This window comes from Synchiropus splendidus, chromosome 13, assembly GCF_027744825.2.
Source record: "Synchiropus splendidus isolate RoL2022-P1 chromosome 13, RoL_Sspl_1.0, whole genome shotgun sequence".
Taxonomy (NCBI): domain Eukaryota; kingdom Metazoa; phylum Chordata; class Actinopteri; order Syngnathiformes; family Callionymidae; genus Synchiropus; species Synchiropus splendidus.
In genome coordinates this window covers 6582448-6600651 of record NC_071346.1, presented here as the reverse complement: position 1 = coordinate 6600651, position 18204 = coordinate 6582448, and the positions used below count along the sequence as shown (strand labels likewise).

At 45.6% G+C, this 18204-nt stretch overlaps 1 long non-coding RNA gene across 2 annotated transcripts in view; it reads right to left on the bottom strand.

The window, feature by feature from the left end:
• The window catches only part of LOC128770054 (uncharacterized), a 47876-nt gene that overhangs the window by 10863 nt on the left and 18809 nt on the right, over positions 1–18204 (bottom strand). Inside the window, exon 3 of one of the 2 annotated variants that reach the window (XR_008416450.1) lies at positions 10837–10964. The exons of the other annotated variant lie outside the window; for it this stretch is intronic. This is a non-coding gene — a long non-coding RNA (uncharacterized LOC128770054). The remainder of the gene's footprint in view (positions 1–10836; positions 10965–18204) is intronic. 2 annotated transcript variants of the gene reach the window in all.

Here is an 18204-nt window from a genome sequence, read left to right as displayed (position 1 = left end):
CCAAGAGTTCGAGACGAGACTGTCTGAGCTCTGTTTGGTTGCCAATACATCACATATATCTGGGTTATGATGCAAAGATTTGAAAATGGAGATTGAAATGTATTCAATTATTAATAGCATAGAATTTGTTCAGATGGACAAATTCATTTGTAGTCAATTGTTTACAGCGTTCAGTCAGTTAATAAAGTTAATAAAAATGTCTTCCTTATGGTTGTTTATTTAAAAAAAATTATAAAAAATAGAGAGAGGTGAAGAAAACATAGAAAATGAATGTTATAAATAGCAATTTCTACCTAATTTCTATTTATTTATTTTCAAAATATTGTTCTCACATATTACAGTTCAGATCCAAGAAATGAATGTGTGGCTAATAGTTAAGAACACATTTCCTTCCTCGATATTGAGAGGGAAATATGAGTATGGGACAACAGCCAAGATGAAAAAATGTTGTCAGAACATTTCCCCCAAATTGTAATTTGATCTAGAGGATCAAATGCCTCACAGCCTCAAGCAACATGCAACTCAATAACAGACAATTGTGAAGAAGTGAACTGGGCAAAGTGGCTATAAATTGTCATTTACAAAAGCCTGCGATGAAGTGGGGTTCTGTCCAGGGTGTCGCCCTCCTCTCCATCATGGTCGCCATGGAAGACTCCAGGCTACCAGAGGAATAAAAGGTAGAAAATGAATGAAAAAAAAACTCACTATTTAAGCACACAGAGACGTAAGAGAATCCTCCCAGTATATTTGGCTAAGATCACAAGTTAATATTTACGAAAACCACACAAAGGAAACCGAAGTGCCCAGTGTCTTCGCAAGCATGAATTCATCTCCGTCCAAAATTATCTATGAGCATCCATCGGAGGAGAGACAAACCAAACGAAATTGAGCGAACAAGAAAAGGTGTTGAGCTGCCGGCGACACAGACGCCGGCCGGGCGGCCAGACTCCACATGTGGCAGTGATTCGACGACGGCTGGTGGTTTGTGTAAAGCACTGACCTGAACAGCTCCAAAGCTGTTATGAATCAGCGCAGAGGAAACGTCTCTCCCCAAATGTTTATTTTGCCTTCGCTCTGCTGGCTGCTCTGAGACGTCCTAATACGCTCACCAAGATCTTCAGGAAACCACACCATCACTGAATACATCGGCGGCCCACATCTGGAATCACTAGATTCCGTATTTGGATAGAGCTATTTAAACAAGCAGTGCGGAATAAGACTTTGCAAACATTGGCAGGTGGATCTGTCATTGCTTCTCTAATCCTTCTTTCACTCGGAAACATGAATGGATGTGACACATGAAAGTCCAGGATTTTTCCTTCTTCAAGGCTGCTTGACTTAGCCACCCTCACATTTCTATTCAGCTGGCGGTGTTATTGTCCGCGGTGAGAAGTCTGAAAAGTGATGAATGGAGTTTCAAAGCACAAAGTCAGGTTTGGAATCTATAAGAGAGACTGATATTGATAATGAAGCCCAGAAGCAAACCACCACTTTTATTTGAAGAGGCCAAAGCTGCACCACGAGCCTTGAGGGTCGCGTAGATGTCTGTCCTTAACTCATCAAATGTTGAGAACATTGCACCAATGTAAGTTCTGGAGGTCCTAAGTCTCGGAACCCTGAGGTCGGATGTCGTCATCCAATGGATTTAATCTTAAATTACGCCGCCTAGTTTCAATTTCTGAAGAAATGCCATGACCAAACTTGTAAAACTCCACACACGTCACTACCATCGTTCCTGAGTGACAGCTATCATATCAACCCTTTCAGATCTTCTGGTTTTCAAGCTGTCTCTCAAGGCCCATTTATGCTCAACGCCCAAGTCCGCAGTGTGACAGCCCCCTGGAATATCCCCAGTGTAGGAACAGAAACAGGTGAAAAAGCCTCTTGTTGTTTACGACGGCCCACATTTGAGGAACTCACAAAAGAGAGTTTTGCAATAGTTAAATGTAAATTTTATTGCTTTTTGTTCTTATACATTCATAACCTGTTAGGATGTCTTACAGTGTTTTTTGACTGAACTTTTTATGCTACAATATCTCACCTTAGTATGTCTTGACATACCTTTTTACTAGTGGTGGGACTTTAACTGTCATGTTCTCTAGTGCCTGTTCCGCGTCTTCTTCCTGTGCTTTTATTTTGTTAACACCTGTAGTTCCCGTTTCCTTCCTCACATCTAGCTTAACGCCGGCGCAGCTGGAACTCATCCTGTCCTCCTCGGTGGATATCTTCTCACGGGTTCCAGACTGCAAGCTGCTAGACGGTCACTTCGTGTCAATTTTCCCGAGTCTTGTTGCGCGCTTGAATTCCTCTTCAGACGCTTTCTTAGTTTTGTTTTCTCCTCCTCGCTCCGCTTCTGTTTTTCCCTCTCCTAAATTCTTCAGCTAATCCGCGTGTGAGCTTTCTACAGTCTCACTTTTTATTCATCGATTGTTGTAGTTTTTTCTCCACGTAGCGCTTTTAGCTGATTTGGACCTCGTGACTTAGGTTCCGAGCGTGTTTGTGTTCTCCGCATTGAGCAGCCTTGATATTAATCCGCCTCTCTTTTGTTGCAGACTCTTCCCCAGTCCCTCCGTGCGTTTCCCGGTTTGTGTTTTGGTTCCGGCACCTTCAGTTTCCTGTCTTCGACGTCTGTGTTTTATAGTGAACGTCTAGTATTAAATGTATTAATTTAATGTGGTCGCCCGTGCCTTCTGTCAGTCTACGATCATCTGCACCTGGGTCCATCCTTAGGCAACCCATTATCGCTGGTGTTTCCCCGCTGGAGGCCCTCAGCCAAGAACCATGAAGACAGACGGTGCTGGACCTGGGAGCCACACTTTCATTTCATGACAGAGGTAGCCGACCAATGAGGGCCCCACAGGGCCCCTGGCTGGACTTGGGTGGCGCCTTGCATAACCCGAGCAGGATTCATGTGTTCCGTGCGGCGATATTGGAGTCGCGTCGCCTGTTTGACGACGGATCGCGCTGTTTGTGAGCGTGTAGAATTAAAGAAATGAAAACGCCGTGATATGTGAAGTTCCACTCCTGCTCTCTAATCCTAAGGCAATATTTGGTCATGACGGATCCAATAAGAACTGCCCTATCGCCAACACAGGAGGAACCCAGCCGACCCGACGTGTTCTGCTGGCAATCACAGCCCACTGAGTCACAGGCCAGTGGAAAATGTCAGATAAACATCACACCGGGAATGAGCTTCCTCCCCACACCGTGTGACTGGAGTGCTTTAAGAATAGCACTCCAGCCGCCGCTGCATATTTTAAGTGACACCCCGTGAGTCGAAAGGTTGAACGCAATACAACAGGTGAGAGGAGACAAACACAAATCCGAGCGACTCGAGGTACTGTGGCTGCTGATTCATAAACACGGCCTTCCATCTCGCCAACATTCCTGCTGTCTTGGACCTCTCAATATGGCCAGCGTGTGCGAGCAACAGATAAGGAATGAGACCTGAATCAATGCCGCAGATATACTGCTTAGCCTGGCCCCGGCTCGCTCTCCATCATCCCATTCACACCTTCGCGCAGGAATTCACCAAAGCTTGTCCTAATTTCCTGCGAGACCTTAAGAGACAGAGCCTGGATCTGCTCTCAGCGCACGCTGCTATTGTAAATCACACAAAGGCAGCAATGATTTTTCATTCCTTTGCCGGACATCTTTCAGGCCACTGCCCAGTGGGAGCAGAGCAGCCTGTGAAACATCTCGTCCAGTCTCATGTCAAATTAGGAAAACTTTGGTCTGAAACAAGAGGGACTTCTTGACTTTGAAATGTGCAGCACAGTCAGAGAGCCGAGGTGAGGAACAGGTTCGACACGGCAGGGGTTCAAGCGAGGCCAAGTGTAAAGCATTTACGAGCAGAAGTAATATGTTATGATGATATGTTTCATGACACAAAGATGTGAGACGAGTGTGGGTGAGTGTCTAAACGTGACGCACCGGCAGCTTGTGCACGCCTTTGTCCTGTGGAGCTGGGATAAGCTCCAGACCCCCTGCACCATGGGTGTCCACTTTCTTTTTCCAGATTTAATGGGATGAAAATGCGTGGAGACCAACTGTTCCATCTCATATTATTAGCCATATAAATGAAATGCAAATTTGCTTCATGTTTAACAATGTAACAATGAAGTCCACTACAATAAAAACTGTAATTTAATTTAATGTAACTGAACAGTTTGCTCTCCAGACAACAGGGAACCTTTGTAAGTGCAGGAGTTCCTGGTCCACACTGATGCACAAGACTCGTGGCAGCGAGGATGATAACAACAACAACAAACATGGAGGAATCCCTGAACAAAAGCAAACAAAAGCTTCTGTTTGCTTTTGTTCAGGGAGGTTTTTCGCTACACAATGACCAGGGTTTCCACTATTCTGAATGGACCTGAAATTCTTATGAAATAGAAATTCTTACACAAGACATTAAAAGAGCTTTAGCTTAAATAAGGTGATATAAAAACTTGAATATAGCCACCATCCTGATTTATTGTGCTATTGTCAAACTGATGCAAAATAAACAGTATTTTGTTGTTTAAATGTTTGTATGGGTCCATCATTTGGTTCAGTAATATACCACATTCCAATTGAAAAATGTGGCAAATATTCTTCTCTACAGTGGTAGCTCGGTTCTCGACCACAATCCGTTCCAGACGGCCGTTCGAGAAGCGATTTGTTCAAAATCTGAATGGATTTTTCCCATTACAATGAATGGAAAAAGAACTAATGCGTTCCAAGCCTTAAAATAGTCTTTTGTAGGAGTGAATGTAGAGTGTCTGCTGCAGGTGGCTGTTCCTCTATGTGTGTGGCCGCTGCATGTGGGAGGGGTTGCCGAGTGAGTGACGTCTCTCCAGAAGGGAAGAGGTGCCCGGTGCGTGTCCAGCTCTGAATGTGCGCTTCTGTGCAGTTTGGCTGTGACAAAGTCATAAACCAAGTCACTTAGCTCTGTCCCAGACTCGCCTCATCCCTGTCCCAGCACCAGCCCACAACAGGACATCAAACCCTGGAGTGGAGGTGTGGAGAGCGAGCACCTCCCCTGTGACACTCTACCACGGTCCAGTGTGGAGACAGGAAAGGTTTTACACCTCAATATGAAGAAAAAACACTCAGTAAATGGAGCTAACGGGACACGTCTGCATACAGAGGCTGCGTTATACACAATAACAAAGCGCCTCGTGGGTCAGCTGATCGGTCCGCGCACGTTATGTAATCAAATCCCACCCCTAGTGTTTTCTAAACAAGGTGAATAAATATGTTAATGTTTAAGATGGAGCTGCAATTTTAGAAATCTTGACATTTTGCATTGATTCCTAGTTGGACTCTTACAGCACCCAGGGCCGCGGGTACATCATCTGACGAAGGACCTGACTTTGGAGGCACCTGGCCAGCGCCATAAAGGGAATGAACCGACAACACATTTCAAGACAATCACCAGAATCTCTTCCTAATTCAACTAGGACAGCGTGCTCTTCCTGTTACCGCGTGGGTGTGAAGGTAGGGGAACGTCTGTTCTCTCTTCTGGCTGCTAGCTGCAACAGCTTGTTTACCAATTCTAATTCCATATCTGGTCTGTTTTTGCCTTCAAGTGCTTTTTAAAATACAGTTTGAACGATAATATTGAATCAATGTGTCCAATGAGTTGGAGTTGTTTAAAGTTCCAGCAAAACACGCGTCTGTGTTTAAGTGACCTCGCCATGGTAACGGGTGGTCTTCGACAGGTAGCAGTCTGGTTTAAACGGATCCAAATGGCGGTGTTTTTCTGTCTGCACTGCTGTGTTTAATTAGGCCCATCCTGCTGAGCCGCTCCTGTTTATTTCCCCCGTGGCACCGGCTGATCTCCGCTGAGTGGCCGGCGAGGGGGAGAGAAAGCAGGCGGGGGAAACAGATCATCGTGATGCAGACGCGGCTGCATGACAAGCACGATATAGGTGGTGCGAGCCTCTCACCAATCTGCCTCTGCAATCTCTATACAATATGATACACAGATCCGTTTTCCAAATAAATCACATTAGGAGTCGGAGTCGTGCCATCGGTGATGATTCTCGCATTACTGCGGCTGTGAATTTAATGGCACACGTGTGTAACCTCATCATACCGCTGCATATATTTGTGTCGCATCATATACATGAGTCACGTATGGGACTTCCAGACAGTATATAGCACACACCTCAAGTACAACGCAGTATTCTTCAGGACAAAGTGTGGGGCTCGAGGACCACATGTCTGGCTTTATCTGGTCCTCATGAGGTCAGTGTGAAAATAGAAAACCATAGAAGAGTTCCATTGTTTTCTGACAATTTCAAGCTTCCATTGCGATGTTTAAACAGTTCTGCTGCTATTGACCGACAGTTAATAGACTTAGCTCAAGTGGAAGGCTTCATGAATCCACATTATTCTGTAGATAAATCACATGACCTTCTTGCTGGAGGAAAATACTACTGTTCCCCTTTGAAGGTATGTGGTACCATTGATAAGAACAGACCCCTGCCTTGACAATGTTCTCCTTCCGTCAACACGGCAGAGACCCCGCCCGTGGATTTTCTGCACAGCCCTTTGTGAGACTTGTACTGTAGTGCTACTCGCACCTGAGTGATGGCAAAAAACAGCTTCCCCCATCTCTCAAATCCTGTTTAAAAAGTTTGCACAACATCACCATGGTGGGTCGGACAGGCAGAATATAGCCCTTTATTGACTGTCAACCATTAAAAGCAAAAAAGAATTGGACGTTCCCGTCTTCAGGGACATCAGATCCTTCAGAGACAACATAAAATCTGGGCTCTGAATGGTTACCGAGTCAGACTTTCAATTCAATACCTGAGAAGTGTCATTGAAATGCACCATAGAAGGAACATCTACAGCCTGACATGCTTCGTCACTCGTGACTATGCTCTTCACTCACTTCACCTGTTAGTCAGTCGCCTCTCTTCGCATGGAGTGAGCACGAATAGATGCTTCATTTCCAACCACTATTCATCCATGGACATTCATTTGAAATAAACGACAGCGACTCCCGTCTCCCTTCCTGGTCATGCCCTCCAGTGCCTCAGTATTCCGGCAACATTTGATGGAACTGTTGGCAGCAGCACAACTCTCTTGAGTCAGATTTGGCAACCTAAGCATCTTCTGCCACATCATTTGTATTTAAGTTTCATTCCTCCGCCTCTTACAGTTTTTGTCGAGCGAGTAAGAGATCAGAAGCTGTGAATGTGTGGAGTGAAAATCAATCCTCCCTTAAAATGCAGTCGCCTTGACAAAGTAAAGTTCGCCCTGGAACTTTCCCTTCAGTGCACAAACTCCGCTCAGTTTTTTTTTTTTTTTCTTCTGGCAATAGCTGTTTAATTTAAGCGAGGGTCCAGTGGAGTGGAAGAGAATTACTGTTCATCTCGACTGGGTGGCTATGCAGCAGTGGAGAAGCATCAAGTCAGCACGGCGCTGCAGTGGAGAGCAGAGACAGAGATAGATGGATTGTCAGTTCACCTCAGCAGCAAACAACTCAGACACCACACATTCCCCCTCGGAGTCCTTTAAGCTGCTTAGCTAAACAAATCTAAGTGAAGGGCTCGATGGATGGACAAACAGGATAATATCTTTCCCTCCTATTTCTCCTCTCGCGTTCGCTTCTGCCCATTGTGCTTGAGTGGCTGCGAGAACAATTGGAACACATGGCATGTGAGAAATCAGTTTGAGGAAGTTGGCAGCGGCAAACTGTGAAAAGTAGGATTGGCAGATGCACCGTATGTTGGGAGCCAGATCCCTCTTGTTGCACTGACTCAACACTCACACAGTTATTGTGCTGGAATACGATTGATTTGCTTCTTTTATATCTGGCGCTCCACTAGTTCCTTCTCTGCGTGTGTCAGCTCGCTTTGTGTGAAAAGGAATTAACAGCACGGTTTCCTCGTGGAAAAAGTTTCTCTTTCTGTCGACGTTATCGTCTTCAGAATCGGAGAGTCTGAGAGTGGGTTTGAGGCGGACTCGGACTCCGAAACAGCTTCAATGCAGACGGTGAGGTTCACAGATGTGTAGAAGGTGTTGAGACAAGGTGTGAGCTGGGAGGATGGCGGCTGGATCTGGCAACCCCTGACAGGAAGACGAAGGACGGGGAAGAAAAACCAACCTTTTTACCTCCTTTGCGTTGTGAGTTAACCCGCCGTCCGGGAGATAATGCCCTCTTGGCTTGACGCGTGGGCAGACCACCATCCAATTTCACTGTCCTGCCAGAAGTGTTTCCGCGTAATAACAGTTTTACGGTTCCAAGCTCTAATTATTGCAGCAATTTCACAACCCACTGGAAGCGAGAATTGTTGTCAACATCAAGACCACAAATATCCTCTGAATATTTAGGTGATTTAATTGGGCACATTAGCGTTTCAATTGTGTTTCCAGAGTCGTATATCCACTGTTGCCGGTGGTGTTTGAGCCCTTCTCGGTCAGAAACCACGGGGTCGGACGGGATGATGCTTATTCTTGCTTCTAAATCTGACCGTAATCTGATCCAATGAGTGCTGAAAGCAGCAAACCTTATTGAAAAGAGCGACATCTGGAGAACAAAAAAAACGGTAGTGGATTCCTCGACTTGCTGAACTGCAAACCTTTGTCTCCATGACTGAGCCGCGAAACGCCTTCAACCGGGAACAGGACCGGACACGAGTCACAACCTCATCAAAAGTCAGCATAGTGCCATGATGAAACACACACTCACTTCTCAATTTTTTCTCAAATTCTCCAAAAAAAAATAATTTCCAGTCATCGCTGCAACACACCATGCTGGAAAAACACTGCTCACTCACTTTACCTGACCAACTCTAGACAACTGTGTCTCAGCCTTTTGTTTTTTTTAAGTTCACTCCTCATTTCAGAGTTGATTCCAAGCCATGTGATTCCTACTGAGTATGATGCCCATGAACGTTCATCTGGAACTACAGTGGTACCTGGGTTCTCAACCACAATCCGTTCCAGACGGCCGTTCGAGAAGCGAAATGTTCAAAATCTGAATCGATTTTTCCCATTACAATGAATGGAAAAAGAAATAATGCGTTCCAAGCCTTAAAATAGTCTTTTGTAGGAGTGAATGTAGAGTGTCTGCTGCAGGTGGCTGTTCCTCTATGTGTGTGGCCGCTGCATGTGGGAGGGGTTGCCGAGTGAGTGAGGTCTCTCCAGAAGTGAAGAGGTGCCCGGTGCGTGTCCAGCTCTGAATGTGCGCTTCTGTGCAGTTTGGCTGTGACAAAGTCATAAACCAAGTCACGCTCTGTCCCAGACTCGCCTCATCCCTGTCCCAGCTCCAGCCCACAACAGGACATCAAACCCTGGAGTGGAGCCTCGGAGGTGTGGAGAGCGAGCACCTCCCCTGTGACACTCTACCACGGTCCAGTGTGGAGACAGGAAAGGTTTTACACCTCAATATGAAGAAAAAACTGTCAGTAAATGTAGCTAACGGGACACGTCTCCATACAGAGGCTGCGTTACACACAATATCAAAGCACGTCGAGGGTCAGTTGATTGGTCCGCGCACGTTATGTTTTTTCTGACTTTTTCGGGGGCGTTCAGTTCTGGATTTTCGTTCGAAATCCGAAGCAAAAAAATTTTGAAATTTTTGTTCGAAATCTGATTTGTTCGAATTCCGGGACGTTCGAAAAGCGAGGCACCACTGTACTTGATTTGAAGAATGAATTGAAGAAACTCCAGCCACAGAGGGAGCCAGAACTTAACATCCACCTGCCTAATTCAGCCAAACATGATTATTAGACTTTCTGAAAATGACTATGTTTAAAAACCAGGGAGAGACATTTGACCTAAACCTTGAACTTTAAATATTGCAGAGCATCATGGGAGCTGGTGACGACTGGCCAAAAACAAAAGCCACACATACTTTTATTGTGGAGTAAAAGAGGCTGGATAAACGAAAACAAAATGGGAGTCAATTTCAAAGCTCCACAACAGATCACATGCTGAAGCCACATATGCTGCGTTTACATGGCCCACTGGAACTGAATCTGAAATGACCCAGTTGAGCTCGTTCCAAGTGAAATTTCATTTGGGGTGGTTTATGGGATCATTGATTGGGTCGGTGCCCATGTGCACACCTGATCCAATGGTCTCTCCGTGTCTGGGCTGACTTTTGTGTCACTGCACACGTTTGCACAACGTGACGTGACCAGTGGATTCATTTTTAACAAACTCGAGTCCTCCCGCAGCGTCAGACTCCGCCACTGAAGCAACATGCACAGCTGCGGAGCAGCCTGCACCAACAATGGAAAAACTCAGTCCAAAAAAACACGCTGGCTGCCGCATATATCAAAATAATGTGAAACAAATGAATTCAACAAAGTACAGATCTGAGTAAATGGAATAACATTATATTGCTAGAAGGTGTTGCTAGATACAGGGATGGCGGTTTGTTTACAAATGGGTCGAGACAGTGGTGGAACCGGAGCGTCTCTTATTCGCATCCGGCTTTTTACTTTTGGCTTTACAATGGTTTGGATTAGCACCCACATCTGAAGTGGACAGTATCTTTTCATGACAGAAAAAAAGGCATGAATACATTCAGTCAGACTGTGTTCATGTAACTGCAGTTATTAGTTGCAAATCTACAGTATATCACAATGTCATGAAGTCAAGAAAAGTTTAAAAGTTTGTCAGTGAAAGACTCATTGAGTCAAAACATAACCTGCTCATCTCACAGTCCAGCAGCAGCTGCTATCACTCGCCCTTGTCGACTACCAGAGACACAAAATGCACTGTGTCTGTTGGCATGAATGAGATCATTCTCCGGTCGGTGGAAGACAGTGGTGTTGGTTTGAGGTTACCGTGACCGATCAAACCAGACGTGAGGTGTGATGTACTTACATCGCCGGTGTCTTCTGAAGCAGCCAATTCCTCAGTCAATGTGTGCTTTTTCAATGTAGAGGAGGGTGATAAATGGCAGTCACAAGGACCTTTCTTCTGCCTTGGTTGCTCCCAGCTTCAGCACTTTTCTGTTCAAACAGAGTGACCATGAAGTTCTATTAGCCGAGGTGCTCGGCAACAGCAGTGGCTTTACTCCGACGGGCAAACACCAAAGAGAAAAGTGCCTTCTGATCCAGAGCTGAGAGCACATGTGAAAGAGGGGCTCGGCTTTAATATTGAAGAAAAATCTGGCCAATACACTAGTTACTCCTTGAGACATCATTAAAGACTTAAAGAAACTGAACCAGTGTAGTAGGAAAGAGCAGGTCGAGCATGAGGAGGCTGGAACGGACGAGGAGCTCAGTCATCTAAGAGAGGCTCAAGTCTCATCTCTGAGTGCCCATTCTGAGAGACGCCATTTCAGGAGGTACAATACACATACACTCTAGCTGGGGCAAGGCGGAGTGTCACATTTGCCATGGAAGCGCCTCACTATTACGCCAGAAGAGTCGGAGAGACTCTGTCACATTTGCCATGGAAGCACCTCACTATTACGCCAGAAGAGTCGGAGAGACTCTGTCACATTTGCCATGGAAGCACCTCACTATTACCCCAGAAGAGTCGGAAAGACTCTGTCACATTTGCCATGGAAGCACCTCACTATTACCCCAGAAGAGTCGGAGAGACTCTGTCACATTCGCCATGGAAGCGCCTCACTATTACCCCAGAAGAGTCAGAGAGACTCTGTCACATTTGCCATGGAAGCACCTCACTATTACCCCAGAAGAGTCAGAGAGACTCTGTCACATTTGCCATGGAAGCACCTCACTATTACCCCAGAAGAGTCGGAGAGACTCTGTCACATTTGCCATGGAAGCGCCTCACTATTACGCCAGAAGAGTCGGAAAGACTCTGTCACATTTGCCATGGAAGCACCTCACTATTACGCCAGAAGAGTCGGAGAGACTCTGTCACATTTGCCATGGAAGCGCCTCACTATTACGCCAGAAGAGTCGGAAAGACTCTGTCACATTTGCCATGGAAGCACCTCACTATTACCCCAGAAGAGTCGGAGAGACTCTGTCACATTCGCCATGGAAGCGCCTCACTATTACCCCAGAAGAGTCAGAGAGACTCTGTCACATTTGCCATGGAAGCACCTCACTATTACCCCAGAAGAGTCGGAGAGACTCTGTCACATTTGCCATAGAAGCGCCTCACTATTACCCCAGAAGAGTCGGAGAGACTCTGTCACATTTGCCATGGAAGCACCTCACTATTACCCCAGAAGAGTCGGAGAGACTCTGTCACATTTGCCATGGAAGCACCTCACTATTACCCCAGAAGAGTCGGAGAGGTTTCTCAGTAAGAAGGAAACCTGGCCAGTTGTTCCCCCCTGCGTCACTTTCAATGTAATAGTCATAATATTGGTCAGTTCAAGCAGAAGCTTTTAGATTTGTCTTAACATTTGACTTTTTGGTAGAGAAAATCTGATGTTTTCCACAGACAAATTTCATTAAAAAACATTTAAATATTTTCCGCTTTGCTTATTACAAAGAAATATTTTTCCCTGTTGTGTTATTTTATTTATTGACAGGCATTTTGACCCAGCCAAAAAAAGTGTATCAGATATAGTTCCCAAAAAAAGAGACGATGAAATGAAAAAGAGTGTAGATTTATGGGAAGATCCCAAATCCAGTCCTCCAGCTGGAGCTACAAGACCATCAAGTGGAAAGTGGTGTAACATGGGAGATGATGGTGAACATTGGTGAGTACCTCAGACTTTATTTACAATAATACATTTTAGTCTGGATGCTCAGAACAGGGTTTTTGCTACCGATACCGAATGTCACACTTGGCGCTAGCTGCTAACATCTGCTAAGGAATCAGCGGTCTCACTTTCATGAGCCTGGAAAACTCCATGCTCCGTCAAGCCCTGGCGCTTCCCTGCACAACATTTCCCAGTGCATGTGCAGCAGGATGCAAACTTTAAATGACAGATTGAAAAAATCTCCACAGCAGACTGCTGCTGAGCGAGTAGGGATTGGCGGACACATCACAACCAGCGGGGCTTCATAAGAGCACTGGCTATTACATGTGATCGGTGACCGATCGATCAGAGCATCCCTACATTTCAGGCACCAAATCTCTGAAAGACAGAAGCAACATTCAAGTTTCCCTTCATGCGCACACGTGTTTAGCCTGCAACTAACTAAAAAGAAAATGCAGTAAATCAAGTTGTGATAAAAGTGAACCAGGAAATGAGGGATGGAAAACAGCAGCATGAAAAACAGCGGCCTGTTGAACAGGGGATCTGGAAGTGCTCATCAGTGACCCATGTTTTTGTAAAGTTTAGGGGCTTTAAAGGCCTGCGCTATTGTTGGGAGGCTCACAAACAAGAGAATCTCACGCCACAACTTTCGAACGGAAAACTTTCTGTCTGCAGTTGAAATCGACAAGAGTCCAGCCAGCGCATTGTTTTGGATTATTAGCGCCTCTCTCATTACACATTAATGCGCTCAGCAGCTGAAGGCTGACCAGAGTCAAAGTTCATTAGAACTCTGTTGGCAGAACCGTCGGACGTGGCCAGACAAAAAAAAACAGAAAGCGAGACAAACAAAGTCGGAGGGATCAAAGCGGCGGAGTGAAAGGGAACATTGTGTGTGATGATTGCAGAGCAGCATGAGCAAGTTACTGGGCTGAAAAAGATCGCCTCAGCACAAGTTGGCCCAAGATTGGCGGCGGGTCTGTTCATCAAAAAAACAATAGTGAGCCACCATAAATGAGGTTTTTTTCATTGGGAGAATAAAGCACTGGCAAGGAAAGGAGTCAAGTCTGAGTTGGACGCTGGGTCAGGAATAAAGCAAGAAGAAAATGAGGCTTGATTTGAAGTTAGCAAGGCGGCTTCTTTAAGGGCATCAGATGTTTGAGCTTGTCCTGGCAGCGCTGGGAATGAGGCCCACACCAATAGACCAATAGAAACTTGGGTCCATGAGTGAGGTGGGGAGGCTGGTGAGTGATCAAAAAGAACCGAACCAAGAGGAAAAACTCTCGATTTATCAGTTGAGCTATGCTGTTACGGCCAACTATAGCCACAAGTTTTGTGTCGTGAGGAAGACTTTAGAGACGGAGCGAGAAGCAGGTTCATTTGGGAATTAGTTTGTTTCACATGAAGTGAGGGAGTCAGACGGATGACTGTCGCCGCTATGTGCGCTAGGAAGTCATCGCAGTCAGCCGATCCAAATAACAAACTAGCGGCGATTTTGAAAAGCTACTGTTGATGTTATTATTTGCAACAACACAATAGAATCCGGGCTAAAACAGCCTCTGACAAGGATCCCTCCCTCCCTCCATGGTTCTGTGGTGAAAGCGTGTGGTCAAGTTAGAGGCGCATCAGGTTTAAAAACAGCAGGAAGTTGCGCATGTGAGCGGCTTCTTGGCTGTGAGTGTGTGGGAAAAGGAGCGCCGCGCACCACAGCACCGCTGCTCTGACTCAGCGCATCAACACACTGGAGCTCTACAGTAGAGTGGAGAGAAAGAATGTCAGTGAATCCATGTGATCTCCTCACCTTGGTTGCTCCTCAACACCTTCTAACTGTCATGATTTAATGGCATCATATCGCCCACCTCCATCTCCAGACACATGAGGTGAAACTGGATCATTTTCCCACGGCACACCTGACACTCTCGTGGCACCCCGGTTGAAAAACACTGTACGAGACTGGGCACACTCTGCTGGGCACACTGCACTTTATTCTTTTATATTTTACTATTATATATTAATATTATATATTTTATATATATATTTTACTATTTGAACATTTCAAGTTTTGCCGTTTACCTACATGAGTTTATGTTGCTTTATGTTGTGCTGCTCTTTTCTAACCCTAAATAAGGAGGGAGGGCGTCCCGTCGTGGGTGGCCAAGAGTCACTCATCCAAATTTGGCATCTAAATATCCATCTCTCAAAACAAAGCCCGTCACTGTTGCCATTCATCAACCAGGTTATTTACATCCTCATCTTATTACCCCGACAAACGCGTACTGTACACGTCTTTAAGATCAGGTCATCACTGTTCGCCACAATCGAACTGACAAGCTAATAACCTCCTTCTGTCGCTCGTTCACACGCTGCTTCCTTGTACATAATTAGCATGTTTTCGCCCTGGAGCCAGAAGCTCCAGCAGCCCGCAATTGCTGCAGCATCCTCCCGGAGCTCCATGTGTGACACCTACCACCGAGAATTGCCAGGAGACGGCAGAGAGTCTAAGTGCGAGAGACAACATCTGGATTTGTCTCAGTGTCTGTGTGAGGCGATGGGCCAATTAGGAAAAGCGAGGGGAAAATACGTTAATTCCGGAAGCTTATGGGAGCAAAGTTTCAAGATGCATGTAGTTAAAAAGTTTCCGTACTTTGCACCACCATTAAATAAAAAAACTTTCTGGAAAATACATTCTTATTATATTGTTTTGATTCAGCCTCCAACCTTTAACCTGTTCTGAGGCCAGAGCCAAGGGACACCCTGGACAGGTAGCCGATTCCTCACAAGCCATATACAGTAGTACCTCGGCTCTCAACCACAATCCGTTCCAGACGGTTTGAGAAGTGACTTGTTCGAAATCTGAATCAATGTTTCCCATTACAATGAATGGAAAAAGAAATAATGTGTTCCAAGCCTTAAAATAGTCTTTTGTAGGAGTGAATGTAGAGTGTCTGCTGCAGGTGCGCTGTTCCTCTATGTGTGTGGCCGCTGCATGTGGGAGGGGTTGCCGAGTGAGTGACGTCTCTCCAGAAGTGAAGAGGTGCCCGGTGCGTGTTCAGCTCTGAATGTGCGCTTCTGTGCAGTTTGGCTGTGACAAAGTCATAAACCAAGTCACTTAGCTCTGTCCCAGACTCGCCTCATCCCTGTCCCAGCTCCAGCCCACAACAGGACATCAAACCCTGGAGTGGAGGTGTGGAGAGCGAGCACCTCCCCTGTGACACTCTACCACGGTCCAGTGCGGAGACAGGAAAGGTTTTACACCTCAATATGAAGAAAAAACAGTCAGTAAATGTAGCTAACGGGACACGTCTGCATACAGAGTCTGCGTTATACGCATAACAAAGCGCGTCGTGGGTCAGCTGATCGGTCCGCGTTATGTTTTTTCCGGCTTTTTTTCGGGGGTGTTTGAGTTTTTTCATTCAAAATCCGAAGCAAAAAAATCTCGAAATTTTTGTTCGAAGTCCGATTTGTTCGAAGTCCGGGACGTTCGAAAACCGAGGCACCACTGTATAGACGTACAGTTCAAAACCCACACAGACAACTTTATCTTATTTGTTTTTTGAGGAAACCATTGTGCTGCATCCTGCATTGATCAACTCTCCTTCTTAAAACCAGCAGTGAATGTTGAAGAAGACTAACTGTAAGAAGGAGGAGGATCTCCGGGTGCAGAGGCAGGATTTATTGTCTATTGACATTGCTGAGGCAGCAGTGTCAGGGTCGTCGGGTGGCTCTGCCTGGGGTGAAACACTACCTTGATTTGCCACCCGTGACTTTAATTGTTCATTTTCCGCCTAAAGCTGCCATTCCTGATTCACACTGCCTGGAATGCCCTGCAGTCCGCGCACTAATGTTCACTGTGGAGGCTTGGAGAGGTGCTGAAGCTGTCAGGGGTGATTCTGCTCTGGACTCAATAGCTGCTGCCGCCGCCACCGCGCCGGACTGAGCCGGTCACCCAGCAGTCCTTCAGGGGAGACGCGAATCCACACCACGGAATAGAAAAGAATATTGAAGGTGTTCAGAAATAATCCTGCTGACTTGATGTGTTGTGACAAGATTCAATTCAGTGCACAATAATACCACCGGATATGTTGAATTTACATATCCATGGGGGGAAAACATCATAAGAATAGATGCATTTCTCCCCCTCAATCTTCACTTTTCTGAATACTGTTAAACAAAGTCAAAAAAGTTGCTTGACAATTCAAATGCAGGTGTTATTTTATTTTAGAAAAAGGCATTTTTATCTATTTTACGAATGCTAATAATAATACAGTGGTGCCTCGGCTTTCAAACGTCTTGGAATTCGAACAAAAATTTCTCGATTCTTTTGCTTCGGATTTCGAACCAAAATCCAGAACTCGAACGCGCCCTAAAAAAGCTGGAAAAACCATAACGTGCTCGGACTGATCAGCTGACCCACAACACACTTTGATATTGTGTATAACGCAGCCTCTGTATGCAGACGTGTCCCGTTAGCTACATTTACTGACTGTTTTTTCTTCATATTGAGGTGTAAAACCTTTCCTGTCTCCACACTGGACCGTGGTAGAGTGTCACAGGGGAGGTGCTCGCTCTCCACACCTCCCCTTGCTGAGACCCCTGAAGGTTTCTTCATTTTTTTGGATGCTCATTTAGTTGGCGTGAGGTTATGGTCACGTGATCAGCAGCAGCTCTCTAGCAAAACAACCACAACAAAGTCTATGGCCTCTGCTCTAAAAAACTGGCAGTGTGGAGTCACTCATCCTCCGCTAAGATAGGTGGCGCTGTGTCCTCTTTATTGGTCGAGGTCAGACAGATTTCGTACACCTGAGCACATCACTACACAATAAGACACAGTCGGCTCTATGGATGAGAGACGTGACTTAACTGTCGTGAGACACTAGGAAAAAAAAGAACTTTACCAGACAGCAAGTCAAGAACTGAGGACAACAACAGCGACACTGTTCCGTCCTGTTCAAGTGTTCATCAGCTTTAATCGACTTTCTTTCTTCAACAAACCGACCTTCTTCTTCAGTGGCTGACAAAATTGTGTTCCATCTCTCACAGCTCACGCTGTCCTGTAGCTGGCCGCTACATTTAAATACCCACAAATTACACATAGGAAATCTCCACAGATGGCATTTGTGATACTATACGTGGATGTCAGGCCCGAAATAGGAGACATTTTCAAAGGCAACGGAGGGAAAGATAGCATCTAGCAATCCGTCCAGGACTCAGTCTTCCACACACTTCCAGCCATATCTCTATTAATCCCCCCTTATTTAACACGTCATTTCATATTTCATATTTTCAACATTTAAATACAGTTCAACGGTATTCACTGATACATACTGGTACTGCACTGGTATATTCACTACACTCCTATAAGTGTAATTTCCTTGAAAATGTGAACCATGTCACAGTTCCGGATATGAAAACACACACTCCTTCCTGCTCAGAGTGCCATCAAAAATAGTCCCCCCACGTATCCATTATTGTGGGCTCATTGTGCACATCCATTAGGGTTGAGCTGAGCCGGAACCTTTTCCAAGAACAACCGCGCAAAGGGTCACTGGTGGAAAAACCGC